Here is a 21,796-nt window from a genome sequence, read left to right on the forward strand (position 1 = left end):
GGTTCATTCTCAGACTGGCAATCAGTAACTAGTGGTGTTCTGCAGGGGTCAGTGCTGGGTCCCCAACTCTTTACAATCTATATTAACGATTTGGAGGAGGGGACCGAGTGTAACATATCAAAGTTTGCAGATGATACTAAGATGGGAGGGAAAGTAGTGAGTGAGGAGGACACAAAAAACCTGCAAGGGGACATAGACAGGCTAAGTAAGTGGGCAGAGATTTGGCAGATGGAATACAATACTGGAAAGTGTGAGGTTATGCACTTTGGCAGGAAAAATCGTAGAGCAAGTTATTATCTTAATGGCAAGAAACTGGAAAGTACTGAAGTACAAAGGGATCTGGGGGTCCTGGTGCACAAAACTCAAAAGGTTAGTATGCAGGTGCAGCAAGTGATTAAGAAGGCCAATGGAATGTTGGCTTTCATTGCTAGGGGGATAGAATATAAAAATAGGGAGGTATTACTTCAGTTGTACAAGGTATTGGTGAGACCGCACCTGGAATACTGCGTACAGTTTTGGTGTCCATACTTAAGAAAGGACATACTTGCTCTCGAGTCAGTACAAAGAAGGTTCACTCGGTTAATCCCGGGGATGAGGGGATGGACATATGAGGAGAGGTTGAGTAGATTGGGACACTACTCATTGGAGTTCAGAAGAATGAGAGGCAATCTTATTGAAACATATAAGATTGTGAAGGGGTTGGATCGGGTGGATGCGGGAGGATGTTCCCGATGATGGGTGACACCAGAACTAGGGGGCATAGTCTTAGAATAAGGGGCTGCTCTTTCAAAACTGAGATGAGGAGGAACTACTTCACTCAGAGGGTGGTAGGTCCATGGAATATGCTGCCCCAAAAAGCTGTAGAAGCTACATCATTACATAAATTTAAAACAGAAATAGACACTTTCCTAGAAGTAAAGGGAATTAAGGGTTACGGGGAGCGGGCAGGAATTTGGACATGAGTCTAGGTTCGGATCGGTCATGGCCCTGTGGGTAGCGGAGCGGGCCCAGGGGCCGTGTAGCCTGATCCTGCTCCTATTTCGTGTGTCTAATTCTGTTAGATTCAGGAGATGGTTCTGTGATAGTGGATTGGCGGTTAGGATCAGATCAGCCATGATCTTATTAAATGGCGGAGCAGGCTCGAGGGGCTGATTGGCCTACTCCTGCTCCTATTTCTTATGTTCTTATGTTAATTTGATAGGACAGATACAGAGAAACTATTTTCTCTTGGTGGGGAATCAAGAACAAGTGGACATAATATTAAAATTAGAGCCAGGCCACTCAGGAGTGAAATCAGGAAGCACTTTTCACACAAAGGGTGGTAGAAATCTGGAACTCTCTCCCCCTAAAGGCTGTGGATGCTGAGACGTTTGGACCTTTCAAAACTGAAATAGAAAGATTTCTGTTAGGTAAGAGTATCATGGGATATGGAGCAAAGGAAAATAGAGTTGAGGTGCAGATCAGCCGTGGCGGAGCAGGCCCAAGGGGCTAGATGGACTACTCCTGTTCTTATGTTCCTTCCTCTGTTCCACACGCAAGTGATGTGATGATGTAGTTTGATGTGATTTACGTTGTTGTCTGAAAAGCAGATTTAAGAGGTTGGCAGTAACATAGAAACATAGAAGATAGGAGCAGGAGTAGGCCATTCGGCCCCTCGAGCCTGCTCTGCCATTCAATGAGATCATGGCTGATCATTCAAATTCAGTACCCTGTCCCTGCCTTCTCCCCATATCCCTTGATCCCTTTAGCCTTAAGAAATATATCCAACTATTTCTTGAATATATTTAATGAACTGGCCTCCACCGCCCTCTGTGGCAGAGAATTCCACAGGTTCACCACTCTCTGGGTGAAGAAATTCCTCCTCATTTCAGTCCTAAATGTCCTACCCCTTATCCTTAGACTATGACCCCTGGTTCTGGACTCCCCGACCATCGGGAACATCCTTCCAGCATCTAGTCTGTCCAGGCCTGACAGAATTTTATAAGTTTCGATGAGATCCCCTCTCAATCTTCTAAACTCCAGTGAGTATAAGGCCAATCGACACAATCTCTCTTCATACGTCATTCCTGCCATCCCAGGTATCAGCCTGGTGAATCTTCGCTGCACTCCTTCCATGGCAAGAACGTCCTTCCTCAGATAAGGAAGGGTGGTGGGATTTACAATTTATGGCCCATTTTTGTTTTGAGGAAACTCTTGGAAATTCTAGAGCCGAGGGAGTAGGGGATGGTGAGGTCAGAGGGCTCCCCCAAGCTCAACACTAATACCATCTTTTGCTTATTTTTTTTTACTCCTATTGACTCACTCACTCCCTCTCTAACACATATACTGCACCACTGCAGCATGACATTCAAAAAGATCTTGCTATGTAAGAGCTGCGTGAAGGGGTGATTTATTGCCAGCATTCTAACATATGCTCCTCTTCCGCTTTTAGCAGGCCGAGAAGCAGATGGCAAATGGTGGTGCTGAGCAGGGCACCTCACAGCACCAGCAGATCCACATCAGGGGATTTAGGTAGCAGGTTTCAGGAGGAGCAAGTGGAGGAACAAAAACCTGCTGGTCGGAGGGGCAGCTCAAATCTTCCCTCAGCTGCTGAACTCAGCGATCGGAACCTCACTGGGTCTTCTATCTGAGCATCAACTGTTCATGATGTCATTTGAGAATCAAGCATTCTCCAAGGTCTGGCTTGTGACTGTGCGGAGGGGGCTCTACTGCCCATCTCTCTACAGTGATGCATGACTGCTCAATCTTCTTATTGCACTGGTGGATGGCAATTGCCATCACCAATTTAGAGGCAAGCATGTGCCTCTTTCTTAAAGGGGCATAACCAATAAAGTCTGTAACATACCCCAAATTAAAAGGAAACTTAGCAAATTGAATTAGAATTCTATTTCCTGGGGTGATGATGCACTCCAATCCCTGCGGTTCCCACAGGTCGCGGAAGGCCTCAAGCTCGCCGGTGAACACCGTGTGCTCCATCTCCTGGGACACCCAAACGTGAACGTAGCCATGGACAAGAGGCAGGCAGTATGCATGACTGCTCAGCAGAACCTGCAGTCTACTACAGAGTGCATCCCAAATCCAGAGCCATCTAGAGCTGAGCCGCACTGACAGTGATCCTACGACCTGTAGCAGTTTTTCCCCCGGAATACTCTGACTGGGGCTATAGAGACCTTGGGCTCTGATGTATGGGAATCTCTCTTGTCCAGCTTCAGCATGCTGGGCGATTGGATTGAGGGGACCTAGAGGCAGGGCTTCGCAGTCCTCATTGCTGCGCAGTGGTCTGGCCCCCAGGTCCTCATTAAGATTGGGGCTGAGGGATAGTATTGGGCCAGAGCAGAGGAAGACTTACTTTACATCTGGCTGTGCTACACCTGACCTGGGAGTTCTCAAACCAGTTCTTACTGAGTGCCTATAATGGGACAAATTCAGGAGTTGCATCTTTACCCAGAAAGTGGTTAGAGTGTGGAACTCGCTACCACAGGGAGTAGTTGAGGTGAATAGCACAGATGCATTTAAGGGGAAGCTAGATAAACACATGAGACATTTCTCTCGCTGCTTTTAAATTGACTCTTTCCTGAACCCTCCCCCCTCCCCCTCCTCCCCTCTCCCCTCCCCCCATCCCCCCTCCCCCTCCCCATCCCACCTCACCCCCTCCGCCCTCCCTTTTTTTACCCAAAACTCTGCTCTAGAGCCTTGATATTTCTCTCGCTGCTTTTAAATTTACTCTTTCTTGAATCCTCCCCCCACCTCCCCCCTCCAGATGACCAAAAGCTTGGTCAAAGAGGTAGGTTTTAAGGAGTGTCTTAAAGGAGGAAAGAGAGGTAGAGAGGTTTAGGGAGGGCATTCCAGAGCTTAGGGCCTAGGCAGCTGAAAGCACGGCCATGAATGGTTGAGCGATTATAATCAGGGATGCTCAAGATTATTAAGAAAAAAGCACGATCGTTATTTTGGTAGAAAATACCGTGTCAAAATCTAGCCATTTTGTAGGAAAGTGGTTCACTGTAAAGGTACAAAAACTTCCAGGTTATACCAGCTAATGATGATATTAATAAAAAACGTCAGCACCAATCTAGGCAACCGCTTCAGTTCCGTACTGCCGGAGGTGCATCTGTCAGATGAGACGTTCAACTATCTGGCAGATCTGGTGGTTTAAGTGAATATTAAAGATCCCATGGCATTGGTGTGTGAGGTCTTCAATCCCAGGCAGGCAAGGGCTTTATTCAGAATCAAAAGGCAGGGTTTGATGGACCCCAACGCCATTTTAACCAGCAGCAGCACCTGTTGCCAGCATCGCCAACAAAACTGGGCACCGAGAAGCAGCAGGCCCAGGAGAGGGCTGAGGAGGTAAGTTAAAATTTTTTTTTAAGGAGTTCTTTGTGGGCCAGGACAGCAGAAGCGCTCCCCGGGCCCCACAAGAAATACTTGTGCCTCCCCTGTCTCAGGCCTTCCCGCGATCACCTTGGAACCCCCTGCCTCACCGCCCCCCACCCCACCCCTCCAACTTACCTTTGCCAGGAACTGTTCCCATGGGTCCCCAGCGGTTATCTCCTGCCAGGCTCGCCCGCTGACACCGCTTCATTGATACCAGGTTCGGGTGGGAGTTGGGCTTGTTTAAATGAGGCCCGAGAATTAAAATGATGTGAGCCTCAATTTAGCGAGCTGGTGGGAGGCTGACACATGCTCCACTGGCCCTACACTCGCCCAGCGCCCCAAGTTAAAATCAGGGCCTTTGCTGCAGGCTCCATATTTACTGAAAGTTAAAAACATGAACAAATGAAAAGGGACAACAAATGGCCTTGTGGTCCATTGAAGCTCATCCCTCTCGTAATCTAATTCTGTCTTAAAATATTTCCCAGGATATACCAAGAAAAATCATTTTGGTTTATTGAATAACATATGTGTGAGCATTAAACTAGAAGTTTCAGTTTCCTCCATATTGCAGAGGGATGTATTACATAGGATTACATAGGATATACGGCACAGAAACAGGCCATTCGGCCCAACCAGTCCATGCCGGTGTTTATGCTCCACTCGAGCCTCCTCCCGTCTTTCCTCATCTAACTCTATCAGCATAACCCTCTATTCCCTTCTCCCTCATATACTTGTCCAGCCTCCCCTTAAATGCATTTATACTATTCGCCTCAACCACTCCCTGTGGTAGTGAGTTCCACATTCTCACCACTCTTTGGGTAAAGAAGTTTCTTCTGAATTCCCTATTTGTTTTCTTGAAAAGCAGGTGCTAATTGTTTCTTGAAATGAAGTTGCAAGTAATTCTTGAGCCATTGTTTTTCTCCCGGTTTCTTTTGGTAGATTTACCCTCCAACTTTAGTGTTGTTGTGAATCCATGTGGCTTCACATTGATGCTAAACTAGTGGAATGTAAATCTGGTGTCCAGGGCTGAACTGATTCCAAAGTGGAGTGAGACTTTTACTCCAGGGAGCCTCACTCTGCTTAGCTTCAGTGTCAGCTCGGGTTCTGACTCGGGATTCTGGCAGTGTGTAAGATCATAAGATCGTAAGAACATAAGAATTAGCAGCAGGAGCAAGAAATACTGCCCTTCGAGCCTGCTCCACCGTTCAATAAGATCATGGCTGATCATCGACCTCAACTCCACTTTCCTGCCCGATCCCCATATCCCTTGATTCCCCTAGAGTCCAAAAATCTATGGATCTCAGCCTTGAATATACTCAATGATTCAGCATCCACAGCCCTTTATGTACACTAAGGGCTCAATTTTACCAGGCCCGAGGAGGCGGGTTTGGAGGCGTGTGAGTTGTCAAAATCGCAAAAAATGATGGGTGGGGCTGATCCCGCCTCCATCCCGCCTCTGAGCAATTTTCCCACATTCGTGGTTTCAGACCCTGTTTCCATCCCGCTTCCGAGAGGCGGGATAGGCCCTTAAGACCCTTAACAACCACTTCATTGCCTCTATAATCCCTGATGTAAGAAAAAGGAGTCTTACCATCAAGTAACTTTAAAGTAAGCTTTAAGTAACTTATAAACACACTATATACAAGGGAGGTCTTTACCATGCTTCTGGTAGAAGCCTCTTACAATACTGAACAGACCAGTATTTATACCAGTCCAACAGGAAGTGACATATGACAGGAAGTGAGGTATGTACACAGTTCATAGTTCACAGTTCACAGGAAGTGATGACATAACTTCCCGGAAGTTATTATTATTATCACATTCTTCCCTCCTGCAGGATTAGGAGGCTGTGGTCTACCTTTTGGTCCGCAGCCGCCGAACAAGGAAGAGTCGCACCCGTTTGGATTCCCGTCGTAGAGGGTCACTGGTCCGCTTACATGCGGTTGGCCATTGGCCAGAGTCTGTGTGGCCTGGATTGCCCTGTGAAGGGTCGGGGAGATCATGGTTTCGAGTACGAGCCCCAATAGGTTCAAAGTCGGACTGCCTCTGTTCAGAGGGAGGTGCAGAGCTGGTCTGTGGCGGATCAGTACTTTCATGCGCGGTACTGGGAGGGCCGCAACCTTGAGTACGGGGTTCTACCGGCACCAAGCTAGTTGGTGTCCGATCAGGATCCTGGAGAGGGGTACCCGATAGGTCCCAAGAGTTTCCTGGTGAAATGCCATCACCCGATGTCCCACTAGGTCCTGGTGGGCAGGGAGCCAGATCCCGTAATGATACGGTAGATTCTCGGCCGTCGGAATATCATATGTTTGCATAGGTGGGGTTGGCATCGGTTAGTTCGACCTCGTCTACGAGAGGGTCATTTTTAGACGTCCGAACGTATCTCCGGAGTAATACAGGTCCAGGAGTAGTTAGCCATGACGGGAGTGATGTCCCATGAGATGAGCGACGCTGGAATCCAAAGAACCGCTCATGAGGTGTAGTATTTGTGGCTGTAGAAAGCAGGGACCGTATAGAGTGCAATGCATCCGGAAGCACTGTTTCCCATTGCTGGTCTGGTAGGCCCCGAGATCTTAAAGCGAGACGTACGGAATTCCAGGTGATACCGTTATACCTCTCTACCTGCCCATTTCCGATGGGATGGTATGGTGTTGTTTTGCTTGTAGCAATTCCCCGTTCTGAGAGGTAGTCCTTGAGTTCCCTTGACATAAAGGATGGACCCCGATCTGAGTGAATATAAGCCGGCATGCCACAGAGAGAAAATACCTGCTCAAGGCAGCAGATTACTGTGGACGCCAGCATATTGGAGCAGGGGAAGGCAAACGGAAAACGTGAATATTCGTCGATCATGGTGAGCAAATATGTGTTCCGAGTTGAAGAGGGCACTGGGCCCTTAAAATCGATGCTAAGTCGTTGCATCGGTTGGGTTGCATGTATGAGTATACCATCTGAGGGGCGGAAGAACTGAGGTTTTAATTCCGCACAAAGCCGGCATTCTGAGCATATTTTCTTTACATCTCCAGTGGAAAAAGGGAGATTCCGTGATCGTACGAAATGTAGCATGCGCGTAACGCCAGGATGACACAATCCATTGTGGACATCCATGAGAGTAGAGGATGACATAGTGGAGCAGAATGCCCGTGTGAGGGTGTCCGGGGCCACATTCTCCTTGCCAGGCCGATAGAGAATGGTATAACCAAAAGAGGCCAGTTCCATCCTCCAAAGTTGTATTTTATTATTCTTAATTTTGGTTCGTTTTCGATTATCGAGCATGAAGGCGACTGATCGTTGGTCCGTGATCAATGTAAAGTGCTGGCGAGCTAGAAAATGGTTCCACTTCCGTACTGCCTCTATGATGGCTGTGGCTTCTTTCTCAACCGGAGGATAATGTAGCTCGGCACCTTGTAAGGTCCTGGACATAAATGCTACAGGACGACCTTCCTGATTCAGAGTAGCCGAGATCGCCACCTCCGAGGCATCACATTCAACCACGAAAGGGAGATTCTCATCGATGGAGTGAAGAGCCGCTTTCTCCAACTGTTTTTTGAGAAGGTTAAAGGCTGCAACAGCCGCTGTTCCCAGTGGAAATGATCTAGCATGCAGCAAGGGTTGGATTTTGTCCGAAAAATGAGGAATCCATTTAGCGTAGTATGCAAACAGACCGAGAGCCCGACGTAAAGAAGCCAGATTCGTAGGTGACGGGAGCTCTTGGAGCGGGCGAAGTCTTTCTGGGTCTGGCTTAATGATACCATTGCCTACGCAGTAGCCAAGGATGTTGATGGTCGGTTGCGACTCAACAGATTTGGATTCATTCAGGGTTAAATTACGGCGATGGAGGGCATCCCGAAATTTTTGGAGGTTGGTGTCGTGTTCCTGTTGATCGTGACCTGCAATGGTAATGTTATCAAGATAGGGAAAAGTATCCCTTAGGTTTTCCTGTTTAACCAGGCCATCCATTGCCCGTTGGAAGACAGCCACTCCATTAGTAACCCCGAATGGGAGGCGACGAAATTGGTACAGCCGTCCATTAGCCTCAAAGGCCGTGTGCTGCTTATCTGAGACCTTCAAGGGTACCTGATGATAGGCACTTTTTAAGTCGTAAGTTGAGAACACTTTGTATTCGGCCAGTTTATTAACCATATCATCAATGCGTGGCAATGGGTAGGCGTCCAAGTCGGTATATTGATTGATGGTTTGCGAATAATCGATGCATAGTCGCTGTTTGTGAGGTTTTAGAGGGTTCTTGACAATGACGACTTGAGCCCGCCAGGGCGACGAACATGGTTCGATGATATCCTCTACTAGAAGTCGAGAGATTTCAGCCGCAATAAAAGATTGGTCTTCCTGATTAAAGCGCCGTGATTTCGTTATTATTGGTTTGCATTGAGGCGGAATACTGGCAAATAATGAGGGTTCATCAAATGAAGCTGCTGACAATGCACAAAACGGTAATTTAGACGGTATATTAGAAATAGTAAGTCCGCGTTTGGATCCACCAAACTCAATGGTGAGTTTCTTATGCTGTTTTTGGAAGTCCAGCCCTAAGAGGAGATCACTACATAAGTCCTTGAGCACCGAAAGTCGGGTGGAGGGATACATACGACCATGAAGTGTCATATCAACAACACAAAAGCCGGAGATTCTGGTATTAAGTGATGACTGAGCCATCGCAATTGCCTGGTCCGATGGGAAGACATGTAGTTTCAATTTTGCAACAATCTGTTCCTTAATGAAACTATCAGTACTTCCTGAGTCAATTAAGGCATCTAAGGTATGCCCTTTAATTGAAATTTTTGTGGCTGCATGAGACAGGTTCTGTGGGCAAGCAGCTGTAATTGGTGTCGTTGCACAGAGAGTGGCTAAAACTCTCGGTGTGCTTCTTCGGGAGAGAGCTCGAGAGGAAGCTTGATAGGTCCTAGCTGGAGCATCTTGATAGGCCCTAATTGGGGCAGTTCGGTAGGCCTTAGCTGGATTGGCCCTCGTAGAGGCCCTTGATAGGCAAACTTTAGCAAAGTGTCCTTTTTTTTTGCAATAACTGCAGATTGCATTGCGAGCAGGGCAGGTTTTTCTTGGGTGAAAAGCATCTCCACAAAAGAAGCACTCCTTCCTAGATTGCCAAGAGGCTGCTAAAGTGGGGTCGTCCTCCTCTTCTTCATCAGAATTATCAGAATTAGATTCCCCCATGATAGGGTTCACCTGAGACCGCTTGAATTGTCTGGTTGCAGCTACAGCAGCAGATCGAGATCTGGGCAGCTGATAGAGGTCTGCATTTCTCTTTGCCAAATCCAGAGAACAAGCTAGGTCAAAAGCTTTTTGTAGCTCAAGTGTTTTACTTTCTAGTAGACGCTGGTGTATAAATGGAGAGGCAATCCCGCAGATGAAAGCATCACAAATCATTTCATTGCGGTACAGCTCAGCTGAGGCTGCCTGAAAGTTACAATCTATGCTGAGCCTGCGAAGTTCTTGCAGGAATTCGTCAATTGATTCCCCTGGCCCTTGTTGGGCTGTGGCCAGTAGATGTCTAGCATAGACTTCATTTGGGGTCTTGGCATACAGTTTCTTAAGTGCCCGAATCACCTCATCGTAATTATCCCATTCATCAACATATTCGAACACTTTTGGGGTCACATAATTGATAAGTATCCTCAATCTAGCAGGAGCATCCGCTTCACATTCATCCAGAAAATTCTCAAAAGTACGGTACCAATGCTTCCATACCCTGCCAGCTGCTGGTGTATTCAGGTCCAAGTCCAGACGAATAGGTCTAAGGATTCTCTCCATGATGGGTGGTTCCCTGGATCCTTAACTCCGAGTTTGTCCGAAGGTCTAGTATTTGTGAGTGTAAATACTAAGTTACTTAAATTGATGTAAGAAAAAGGAGTCTTACCATCAAGTAACTTTAAAGTAAGCTTTAAGTAACTTATAAACACACTATATACAAGAGAGGTCTTTACCATGCTTCTGGTAGAAGCCTCTTACAATACTGAACAGACCAGTATTTATACCAGTCCAACAGGAAGTGACATATGACAGGAAGTGAGGTATGTACACAGTTCATAGTTCACAGTTCACAGGAAGTGATGACATAACTTCCCGGAAGTTATTATTATTATCACAATCCCATTTTGAGAGGCCTTTCTGATTTTAACACATTTCCCCCATTCTGCACGTCTCCTCTGGAACACGCCAGTTAATCCTGGCGGCCTCGCAAGTGAATTGCTTACTCACAGCTGTAGCTCCGCCATTAAAAAGGAGTTTTCACCAATGATCATTTGCAGGTGGCAGAACTTTGTTGTCTCAGGTCTGGGGGAACTTTTAGCAGGCCTACTCATTGTTGTGGAAGTTTGGAGCCTGACACCTCCTGGGAAACCCCTCTCCCCACCTAGACTGAGCGCTTCCTCAACCGAGGTGATTACCAGAAGCATGGCGACCATTTATTTCCTTTCCTCCTGGATATCAGATTCGGACAAAGACCAGCCGCGGCAGCAACAGACCCTGAACAACAGCACCACCAACAGCAGGAGCAACAACAGGAGCGCCAAGCTGCTGCTCACCCACCTGAAGCTGCACAGGCCAGAAGGTGCCAGCGCGTGACCACATTGCTGCCCGGGATGCAAGGGATGCATTCAGGTTGGCCAGATTTGCTTAGCCTGCACAATCAAACACTTTTGCCTCGTACCTTCTTACCAGAGCATCGACAATGGACAAGAACCTATGGACTCCTATCGCTCTGACCACCATACTGACAATTGCTAAGCCCTAAATGCGAAACGACACAGACCACAACTTCAACAGTTTGCCATCTAATCTGTTTATCATAACAATTCAAGGATGGCTTATCAAAAATCAATACAACAGAACACCCAAGTGACTACCCTTGTGACTACTTGTGCTTTATCTTCCTCTTACGCATGCTCCTACGTGGTGCTTCCCTTGTGGCTTCAGCAGATGTGGTGGCCCCTTGCTCACTTTCTTGCTGCGCCTGTCTCAACACCTTTGGCGGCCGTCCTCTGGGGTTGTGAACCTGTGAGGGCTCGGCCACAGTCTGCTGCTCCTGCGGCTGTGCAGGGGATGAGACGCCCATCTCAGTTGGGTGAAGACTCTGGTGGGGCTCTGACCGAGGGCTTTGCATTGGCATGGTTGTGTGAGCGCTTGGAGAGGAGCCCCCACTTCCTTGTTGTCTGCCACCAACATCCCTCTCATGGATCAGCCCCACTTCAGAGCTAGCAAGTGGCTTGACAGCACCTTGCTGCACTTCAGGGGGGGCCATGAGGACCCGTTTCTGCAGTGGAAGTCCTACTCCACAGGACTTCCATGAAGGTCTGGTTTCTATGCTCAATAGCTGACCATCGCTCCTCAAGAGATGTCAGTCTATTCTGAACAATGACCATGTTTTTAATACCCTGGCGACTAAGCTGCTCCATGGCCGTAGCCATCCTCTCCTCTACTGTAGCCATTCTCTCCTCTATGGTAGCCAGCCTTACCACGGAGGTAGCCATCCTTTCCATGGAGGTTGCCATCCTTTCCGTGGTGATGCGTTCATGCGCCAATGCCTCCACAAAGGCTCTGCTCATGTTCGCGATGGACTCCTCCATTCACTCCACACTCGCAGTGACCCTGGAGACAAAACCTGCCAGAGACTCCTGCACCAGTTCCCGGAGTTCCAGCACCGCTCTCCTTCTGGATGGACCTGGAGGCACAGGGTTGACATGCAGCTGAGCCGAGCTGGCAGAGTCCTGCGCCCTCCGATGAGGACTCTCCACTGCTGTCCCTGTCTCCACCATCTGCTGACGCTCACTTGTGAGCTGTGATACACCAGGTGACAACACTACTCTATGTTCCAAAGGTCCCACCGAGGTGTGAGTGTCTGCGCTGGTGTTGGGTGCGCTGAATTTTGCTGATGCTGCGCCCTCAGAGGTTGCAGCTTCCTCTGAGGAGTCTTGAGGCTCAAAGAGTTAGAGATGTGAGGTAAAGGTTGCATGTTCATTGAATTGTGCAGATGATCATAAGTCAACCTGTTAGAGCATCAGATTCATTATCAGTCACTCATTCAATGTCAATGAGAGAGATGCAAAACTATTCTGTCACCAGCTTGCTGTGATGCGCCTGTCTGTCCGTCCCCCACTTGCGAATCGTCCTCCACTCCGGTGATCTCCAGGGCCGCCTCCTCGGAAGTGGTGAGCTGGGCTACTGAGGGTGGCCCTCCTCCTGTCCTCGCTCTTTCCCTCTTATTGTGGGCTCTCTTTTCCTGCAATGAGGGACACAAGTGGAGTTTGAGTGAGAATGAAGGAGTGAGTGTAGAGAATCCATAGCATAGATGCTTAGAAGGAGACAAAGGGCCCTCCCTGTGTGTTGTAAGTTGTTGTCATTGCATCACAGTGATAGGGAGTGTGAGGGTTGCATGGTGGAATAGTTAAGTGAATGTGACCATAGAGAGAGAGGGAATGGGTAAAGATGCAGTGATGTAAGGGTCAAGTGGGATGTGGAGGAAGAGGTTGGCAAAGCAGAGTGCTGGTGAGGAGAGGCGATGGGGATCAGATTGAGGGTGATGGGCAAGTCATACTCACTTTTCCTGTGCGGAGAAGGTCATGAAACCTCTTCCTGCACTGCAGCCAGGTTCTGCTGCACATAGAAATTGTGTTTACCACTTGGGCCACTTGCAGCCACACAACTTTAGTCTGCTGGGGAGGCTTTTTCCTCCCTGAGGAAGGGAAGAGCACCTCCTTATTTGCTCTTGCTCCCTCCACCAGAGCTTGGAGGGAGGGCCTTGTCGAATCTTGGAGCACACTTTGGTCTACTGGTGGACATAATTGGTGAAGGAAGCACTCAGAACAATGGGCATAAAGTTTAAAGGCTGAAAAAGAGGCAAGGCTGCTTGCAGGCCTTAAATCCAGCAGCATTGATGACGTCATCGGAGGCGAGTTTCTGTATGAAAAGACTCATTGGGCCAGGGGTTTCCACACGCTGGAAATCAAGTGCCCAATTAGGGCAAAATCGCACTTTTGTCCCACTTCACATCGGAGTCAGGCTCCTGACACGATTTCCACCTGACACGCCCCCAGCCCACCCCCAATGGCAAAATCGAGCCCTATAACTGCACCATCAGTATGAAGTAAAAGCACTTTGCACCACACGGTTATAGTGTGGCTGAACTTTGTTGTACCTGTGTCAGGGTTGCTGTCACGGGGCCGTGTAGACATGGGGCCATGCTGTCCGGGCAAGGCTGGTTCTGGACCCAAGTGCAGACAGACGAGGCGAGAAGCAGATATGCAGTCTTAAATAACAGTACTTTACTAGAATCACACAGGTAAACAGTTACAAAACATAGGAGCTCAAGACAAGCTACCACATAGGCAAATGGCTAGTCAAGATAGGAACTCAAGACAAGCTACCGTGAGGCAACTGGCTTGTCAAGACTGAGCTCAAGACAAGCTACCCCAGGGCAACCGGCTTGTCAAGATAGGAACTCAAGACAAGCTACCGTGAGGCAACCGGCTTGTCAAGACTGAGCTCAAGACAAGCTACCACAGGGCAACCAGCTTGTCCAAACTGAGCACCTTATCAAGACTGAGCAACTTGTCAGCACCTTGTCAAGACCGAGAACAAAGGGAAGAACCACAGAACTTAAATACAAGCAAAACATAACACAGATAAACAGTTATAGACATAGGAGCTCAAGACAAGCAACCACTAAGGCAACCAGCTTGTCAAGGCAAGCACCTAGTCAAGACAGAGCACCTTGTCAAGACTAACTCCCTTGTCAGGACTGAGCCCAGAGGGATGAAACCACAGAATTTAAATACAAGCAAAAACAGGTGAAACCAATAAACCAGATAAAAGGCAGTTAAGTAATAAACACAGGAGACTAAAAACAATTAACAAAGGAAAACCAACCAGTGAAGGTGCCATCTAGGGGTTACTGAAGGAACTGACCGGCACCCTCACAACCTGTGCCGTGAATGGTAATTTTCTTCCAGCCTCCCCCATTACTGCCCAGTTCATCACCATCCACTAGGAGATGGGCAAGGCCAGCTGAAAGGGTTCACACTTGTGCACATTATGCAACCTATTCTTGGACCATTTTTGGAACAAAACATTGCATCTTACAAGCAAGATGCTACAAATTACACCAGAAATACTTCAAGCAAACAAAAACCCAAGAATTGTCATGAATTGACACTGAGTGGGTTAATAGAACTACTCCGCAGTTACCATTGTTACTTTTGCCCAGCCATTTTTGGATGGATGGTCAATATCTGGAGTAATGGCCCAGAAATTCGGGTCGGGGGCTTACACCCGCGGGAAGCCCCCGACCTGCACTTACCTAGCGCGCCGGCCGTTTAGCTGTGGGTCCGCATGGGATTCCGATCCTGGGCCTCCTCCAACTGCCGGCGCGCAGTGCTTGCATATCCCAGGGGCGCAGTTAGTTTGATGTGTCCCCTGGGATCACATGGGCCATGGAGAGCCAATGGTAGCAGGGACTGCTTCATTCATAAGTTTGACAGGAAGACCTGTTAAACCTATAAATACTATAAGCCCCAAAACATCACTAAATCTTCAAATAATTTTTTTTTTAAATATCACATTTTTAAAATAACTATAAATTACATGAAATAACTATTTTAAACAATAATTTAAATTTTTGATAATATTAATTACATTTTCTAATGGGGCAAAAAATAAACTTATCTTTCTTTAAAGTATTTAAAAATAATAAACCTGTGGAAAAAATGTTTTAATTTTAATTAATTCACCACTTACCTTGTAAAAAGAAGGGCCTTGCACCTGCTTTTTAAAAGTGTAACTGCTGGAGACTTACCCTCCCAGAGAAACCTGCAAAAAAAACGGAAGTTCGACGTGCACGCGCAGCCTCTCCGGCACACGTGTTTGACTTCTGAACCCCTTCTTTCAGGGGAATGGAAGTGCCGGTTTCCCGCGCATGCGCAGTGCATGCAGGAAACCGGCACTTCCATTGGGCCTACGGGTGAGTACCCCATGTGTACTCACCTGTGGAGACCCGAATTTCTGGGCCAAATATCAGGCTGTAACCAGTGTCAACAGCATTTAAATTGTGCCAGTTGCACCATGGATCATGTGCAATAGCAATTGGAATAATCCCAACTCTTGCCAGTTGCTACGTCGTGTCAAGATTCTTTACCTCATCTGTTTTCATTCCTGCAACCGAGAGAACAGTCAATGTGGTCACCTAGCTTTCATTGTTTGTGTCAGGTGATGCGATGAATGTATATGTACAATCCTCTCTGGCCCACAAGGTGGAGACTGCAGTTAAGCCTTCATTTGATGGAGCCGTTTCGGATTGTAATACTAAGTCTTTTGAGAATATGATTGTTTCGTTACTGGGGCGTTCAGAGCAACTTTACATCCTAAAATTGTTATCAATCAGCCTTTTTTTGCTCCACCCTTTCTTTTAGTCCCACTCCAGACACTTGAGCACATAAAGCTAGGCTGACACTCCAGTGCACGGTGGCATAGTGGTTAGTACTGTTGCCTCACAGCGCCAGGGACCCGGGTTCGAATCCGGCCTCAGGTGACTGTCTGTGTGGAGTTTGCACATTCTCCCCGTGTTTGCGTGGGTTTCCTCCGGGTGCTCCGGTTTCCTCCCACAGTCCAAAGATGTGCGGGTTAGGTTGATTGGCTATGATAAATTGACCCTTAGTGTTAGGGGGATTAAATACGTGGGGTTACGGGGATAGAGTGGGATATGTGTTGGTGTAGGGGTTACAGGGTTACGGGGATCAGGTGGGATATGTGTCGGTGCAGGCTCGATGGGCCGAAATGGCCTCTATCTGCACTGTGGGGTTTCTGTGATTTCTGTGCAGTGCTGAGGGAGTGCCGCACTGTTGGAGGTGCCGTCTTTCGGATGAGACATTAAATTGAGGCACCCTCTGCTCTCTCAGGTGGACATAAAAGGTCCCACGGCACTATTTCGAAGAAGAGCAGGGGAGCTATCCCCGGTGTCCCGGCCAATATTTATCCCTCAACCAACATAACAAAAACAGGTTATCTGGACACTTTCACATTGCTGTTTGTGGGAGCTTGCAGTGCTCAAATTGGCTGCCGCATTTCCCACATTACAGCAGTGACTCCACTTCAAAAGTACTTCATTGGCTGTAAAGCGCTTTCAGACGTCCGGTGGTCGTGAAAGGCGCTATAGAAATGCAAGTCTCTATTCGTTGAAGCCTGATTGTAGATGAACCACAGGTCTATTTGTGCACACGGCCTTGAGACGACTGCAGCTGGGATACTGTAGTGGAGGATATTGCGGCTCAGAGAAGGATAGCTCGCATGATAGGAAATTCTACCGATGTTAGCTATCAAGATAGGATCAAGGCATTGGGCTTTTTTCATTGGCGAAGTGAAACTTTGAGGTGATATGATTGAGGAAACATAGAAGATAGGAGCAGGAGTAGGTCATTCGGCCCCTCGAGCCTGCTCCACCATTCAATACGATCATGGCTGATCATCCAAATTCAGTACCCTGTCCCTGCTTTCTCCGCATATCCCTTGATCCCTTTAGCCTTAAGAAATATATCTAACTCCTTCATGAATATATTTAATGAATTGGCCTCTACTGCCTTCTGTGGTAGAGAATTCCACAGGTTCACCACTCTCTGGGTGAAGAAATTTCCCCTCATCTCTGTCCTAAATGGCCTACCCCTTATCCTTAGACTGTGACCCCTGGTTCTGGACTCCCCGACCATCAGGAACAGCCTTCCTGCATCTAGTCTGTCCAGTCCTGTCAGAATTTTATAAGTTTCAATGAGATCCCCTCTCATTCTTCTAAACTCCAGCAAGTACAAGCCCAATCGACCCAATCTCTCCTCATACGTCATTCCTGCCATCCCAGGTATCAGTCTGGTGAATCTTCGCTGAACTCCCTCCATGGCAAGAACATCCTTCCTCAGATAAGGCGACCAAAACTGCACACAATACTCAAGGTGTGGTCTCACCAAGGCCCTGTACAACTGCAGCAAGAGGAGTTTAAAATGATGAAAGGAATGGATACAGTTTGGGTGGCTAGGCCTTTGAGCTAGAGAAGGGTGGAGGAACTCAAGAGCAACAGAAAAAACACAAAACCTAAAGGTCACCGACCTGAAACATTGACTCCGTTTCTCTCTCCACCGATGCTGCCTGGCCTGCTGGGTATTTCCAGCGTTTTCTGTCTCTATTTTGTAGGTTAAGTTGAACGCCAGGTAGGGGTTGCCAACTCTGGGTGGACGTATGCCTAGAGGTTTCATCACATGATGGCAGGAATGACGTATGAGGAGACATTGGGTCGATTGGGCTTATACTCGCTGGAGTTTAGAAGAATGAGAGGGGATTTCATTGAAACTTATAAAATTCTAACAGGAGTGGACAGACTAGATGCAGGAAGGGTGTTCCTGATGGTCGGGGAGTCCAGAACCAGGGGTCACAGTCTAAGGATAAGGGGTAGGCCATTTAGGACAGAGATGAGGAGGAATTTCTTCACCCAGAGAGTGGTGAACCAGTGGAATTCTCTGCCACAGAGGGCAGTGGAGGCCAATTCATTAAATATATTCAAGAAGGAGTTGGATATATTTCTTAAGGCTAAAGGGATCAAGGGATATGGGGAGAAAGCAGGGACAGGGTACTGAATTTGGATGATCAGCCATGATCTCATTGAATGGCGGAGCAGGCTCGAGGGGCCGAATGGCCTACTCCTGCTCCTATTTTCTATGTCTGTGTTTCTGTGTTTCTTTGACCGCCTGCCTCCCACTGCCTCGCCCCCACACTCTCGCCATTGGTCGCCCGACACGTCCATCCTCGAGCGGCCAGAATACGTCCAACCCCTTATCCTTAGACTGTGCCCCCTGGTTCTGGACTCCCCAGCCATCGGGAACATCCTTCCTGCATCTGCTATTTTAACCCAAAGGTCTGAGCAAGGGAGCAGTGGTGGCTTGCCCACAAGGCCAAACCTGCCAGGAGCTGGATCGAGGGCCAGATGAGTAAGGTTAAAAAAAAAAGTTTCCTTGTGGGCCAGGAGGAACATACGTGCTCCCCTGGGACCCATTAGGAGAACTCGGCCCTTGCTCCGGGTAGCCTGTCCTCCCCCGATTGCGATCACCTCTGGGTGCCCACATACTTATTTAATACCTATATTTAAGAAGGGAGATAGATATATTTCTTAAGGCTAAAGGGATCAAGGGGTATGGGGAGAAAGCAGGGACCGGGTACTGAAATTGGATGATCAGCCATGATCGCATTGAATGGCGGAGCAGGCTCGAGGGGCCGAATGGCCTACTCCTGCTCCTATCTTCTATGTTTCTATGTCCAGGGAACTATAGACCAGTCAGCTTAACATCAGTGGTAGAAAAAATAATGGAATCTCTACTAAAGGAGAAAATAGAAGAACATCTAGAAACCGTAAAAATATGGAATAGTCAGCATGGATTTCAAAAGGGAAAGTCTTACTTGACCAACCTCACTGAATTTTTTGAAGAGATAATAGAGAGTAGACAAGGGTAATGCAGTAGATGTAATTTATCTAGATTTTCAAAAAGCCTTCGATAAGGTACCCCATAATAGACTGATGAACAAGGTCAGAGAATTCAGAGTCAGGGGACAAGTAGTAGAATGGATAGCTAGCTGGCTTCAAGACAGAAAGCAGTGAGTAGGGGGAAAGAGTAGCTATTCACAGTGGCAGAAGTTGGGTAGCGGTGTTCCACAAGGATCAGTGCTGGGACCACTGTTGTTCACAATTTACATTAATGATTTAGACTTTGGAATCAAAAACACAATTTCTAAATTTATGGATGACACCAAATTGGGGGGAGATAGTCAATACTGAGGAGAACTGCAACAAATTACAGGAGGACATTAATAAACTTGCAGAATGGGCATATAATTGGCAAATGAATTTCAACATAGATAAATGTGAGGTATTATATTTTGGTAGGAAGAATAAGGAGGTCACTTATTACTTGGAGGGTGCGAGTCTGGGTGGGATAGAGGAACAAAGGGATCTCTGAGTACAAATACACAAATCACTAAAAGTAGCGACACAGGTTAGCAAGGCCATAAAAAAAAGCAAACCAAGCACTAGGGTTTATTTCTAGAGGTATAGAATTGAAAAGTAGGTAAGTTTTGCTAAACCTGTATCGAACCTTGGTTAGACCACACTTATGCGTGCAGTTCTGGTCGCCATATTATAAAAAGGACATAGAGGCACTGGAGAGGGTGCAGAGAACATTTACAAGGATGATACCAGAAATGTGAGGGTATACATATCAGGAAAGGATGAACAGGCTGGGTCTCCTTTTTCTTGAAAAAAGGCTGAGGGGTGACCTAATAGAGGTCTTTAAAATTATGAAAGGTTTTGATAGAGTAGATACAGAGAGAATGTTTCCACTTGTGGGGAAGAGCATAACTAGAGGCCATCAATATAAGATAGTCACCAAGAAATCAAATAGGGAATTCAGAAGAAACGTCTTTACCCAGAGAGTGGTGAGAATGTGGAACTCGCTACCACAGGGAGTGGTTGAAGCGAATAGTATAGATGCATTTAAGGGGAGGCTAGACAAGCATATGAGGGAGAAGGAAATAGGGATTGTGCCGATAAGTTAGATGAGGAAAGACGGGAGGAGGCTTGAGTGGAGCATAAACTCCGGCCTGGACTGGTTGGGCTGAATGGCCTGTTTCTGTGCCGTATATTCTATGTAATGTAATCACACCACTTACCTGACTGTGGGGATCGTTCCCACAGGCGGTCTCCTGCCGCCCAAAATCTCACTCCCGCCCATCAGCCAGGCAGCAATTCCTTCTGGGTTTGGACAGGAGTCAGTGCCTGAATATTAAAATGAGGCCCGGGAGTTGAAAACTCTCTGGGCATCGACGTGTGAGCTTGTTGCTGGCCTAGGTCCCTCGCACATATCAATTCCGTCCTGCGATAGAATTGGGGACACAGAATCTTGGCGGGACCACACTTGTGGAGTACTGTGTGCACTTCTGGTTTCCACACTACAAAAAGGATGTTGAAGCACTGGAGAAAGTGCAGAAAAAGATTTACATGGATGTTGCCAGAATTGAGAAAATGGAACTATCAGGAAAGACTGAGCAGGCTTGGGCTCTTTTCACTAGAAAATAGATCTGCTAGACATCTTTAAAATTATGAAGGGGGTTCAATAGGATAGACATGGAGAAACTGTTTCCACTTGTGGATGAGTCCAAAACAAGGGGGCATACAAAATAGTCACTAACAGATCAAATAAAAAGCTTAAGAGGGTTTTCTTTACACAGAGTGGTGGGAGTGTGGAACTCGCTGCCACATGGAATGATTGAAACAGATAGCGTTGAACATTTAAAAAGAAGCTTGATGCATACATGATGGAGAAGGGAATAGGTAGCAGTGTGGGCAGTCAATTTAAGGGGGAAGAGGCTCGAGTGGAGTATAAACACACACTATGGCCTAGAAATTCAGTTGGGCGCCGTTTGGGGCGCCAAGCTCGCCTGGGCGCCGGAATTACCGCTGCGAGCGGAGCCACTTGCGCCATCCCGATATTCAGTTTCAGCGCCCCAAACGGAAGCGGGCTGCTACTCGAGGCTCCCCGCGCCCCGCTCACCCTGAATATCGCCGCACTAAGGGCCACAGCGCCGCACGCTGCGGTACTGCAGGCCTTCCTCCCACTGTTAAGGGGGAGGTGCCTGCAACAGCGCGATCTCCGCTCGCGAGTGCCGGCAAATGAGCCCGGCACCAAGGAGAAGTGCCGGGCTCTCGGGAAACAGCCGGCAATGCCGCGGGGGGGGGGGGGGTTTAGGAGGCCGGGGACGGAGGTGCTGGCAGGCGGCCGCTGAAAAAGTGGCCGCCCCGCACCTCCACCTTAACTTGCGCCGCTGCCGGCACAGGTAGGCCCTGTAACCCGGTCGCGATTTGCGACCGGCGTTAAAGAGGCGGGCGCGACCAAATATGGTGATCGGGGCGGGAGCGGGGCGCTGCGCACACCGATGACGTCATCGGTGGCGGCGCAGCGCTACAAGCTAACGCCGCCATTAGCGCCCTGCTAAATATCGCGGGAGGTGTGGCCAGTGGCGCTAAAGCCACTGAGTGCCCTCTTTGGGCGCTAACTGGTGGCGCAGCCCACTGAATTTCTAGGCCTATAGATCAGTTGGGCTGTATCTGTGCTCTCGATTCTACAATTGGTAACTTAAAAGGCAAGTGTTCATTTCAGCCAATCATTCATTTTTGCCCTACAGGCCTGTAATGCCCAAAAGAGTGATCCTTTTAAGAGTGTGATGCTACGCAGGCAGAGCTTTTAATTAGACAGATGTTCTTTCATTGGTGTTCCACTAAACTTCATCTACCGCCAAATAGGTTTTCTGGGATTATTTCTGATTGCTACAGGAAACTTTCGATTTACCGGCACCTAAATAACCGGAAATCTCGGTT

This window comes from Somniosus microcephalus, chromosome 1, assembly GCF_052327205.1.
Source record: "Somniosus microcephalus isolate GS21.2 chromosome 1, FLI_Smic_1.0, whole genome shotgun sequence".
NCBI classification, from domain to species: domain Eukaryota; kingdom Metazoa; phylum Chordata; class Chondrichthyes; order Squaliformes; family Somniosidae; genus Somniosus; species Somniosus microcephalus.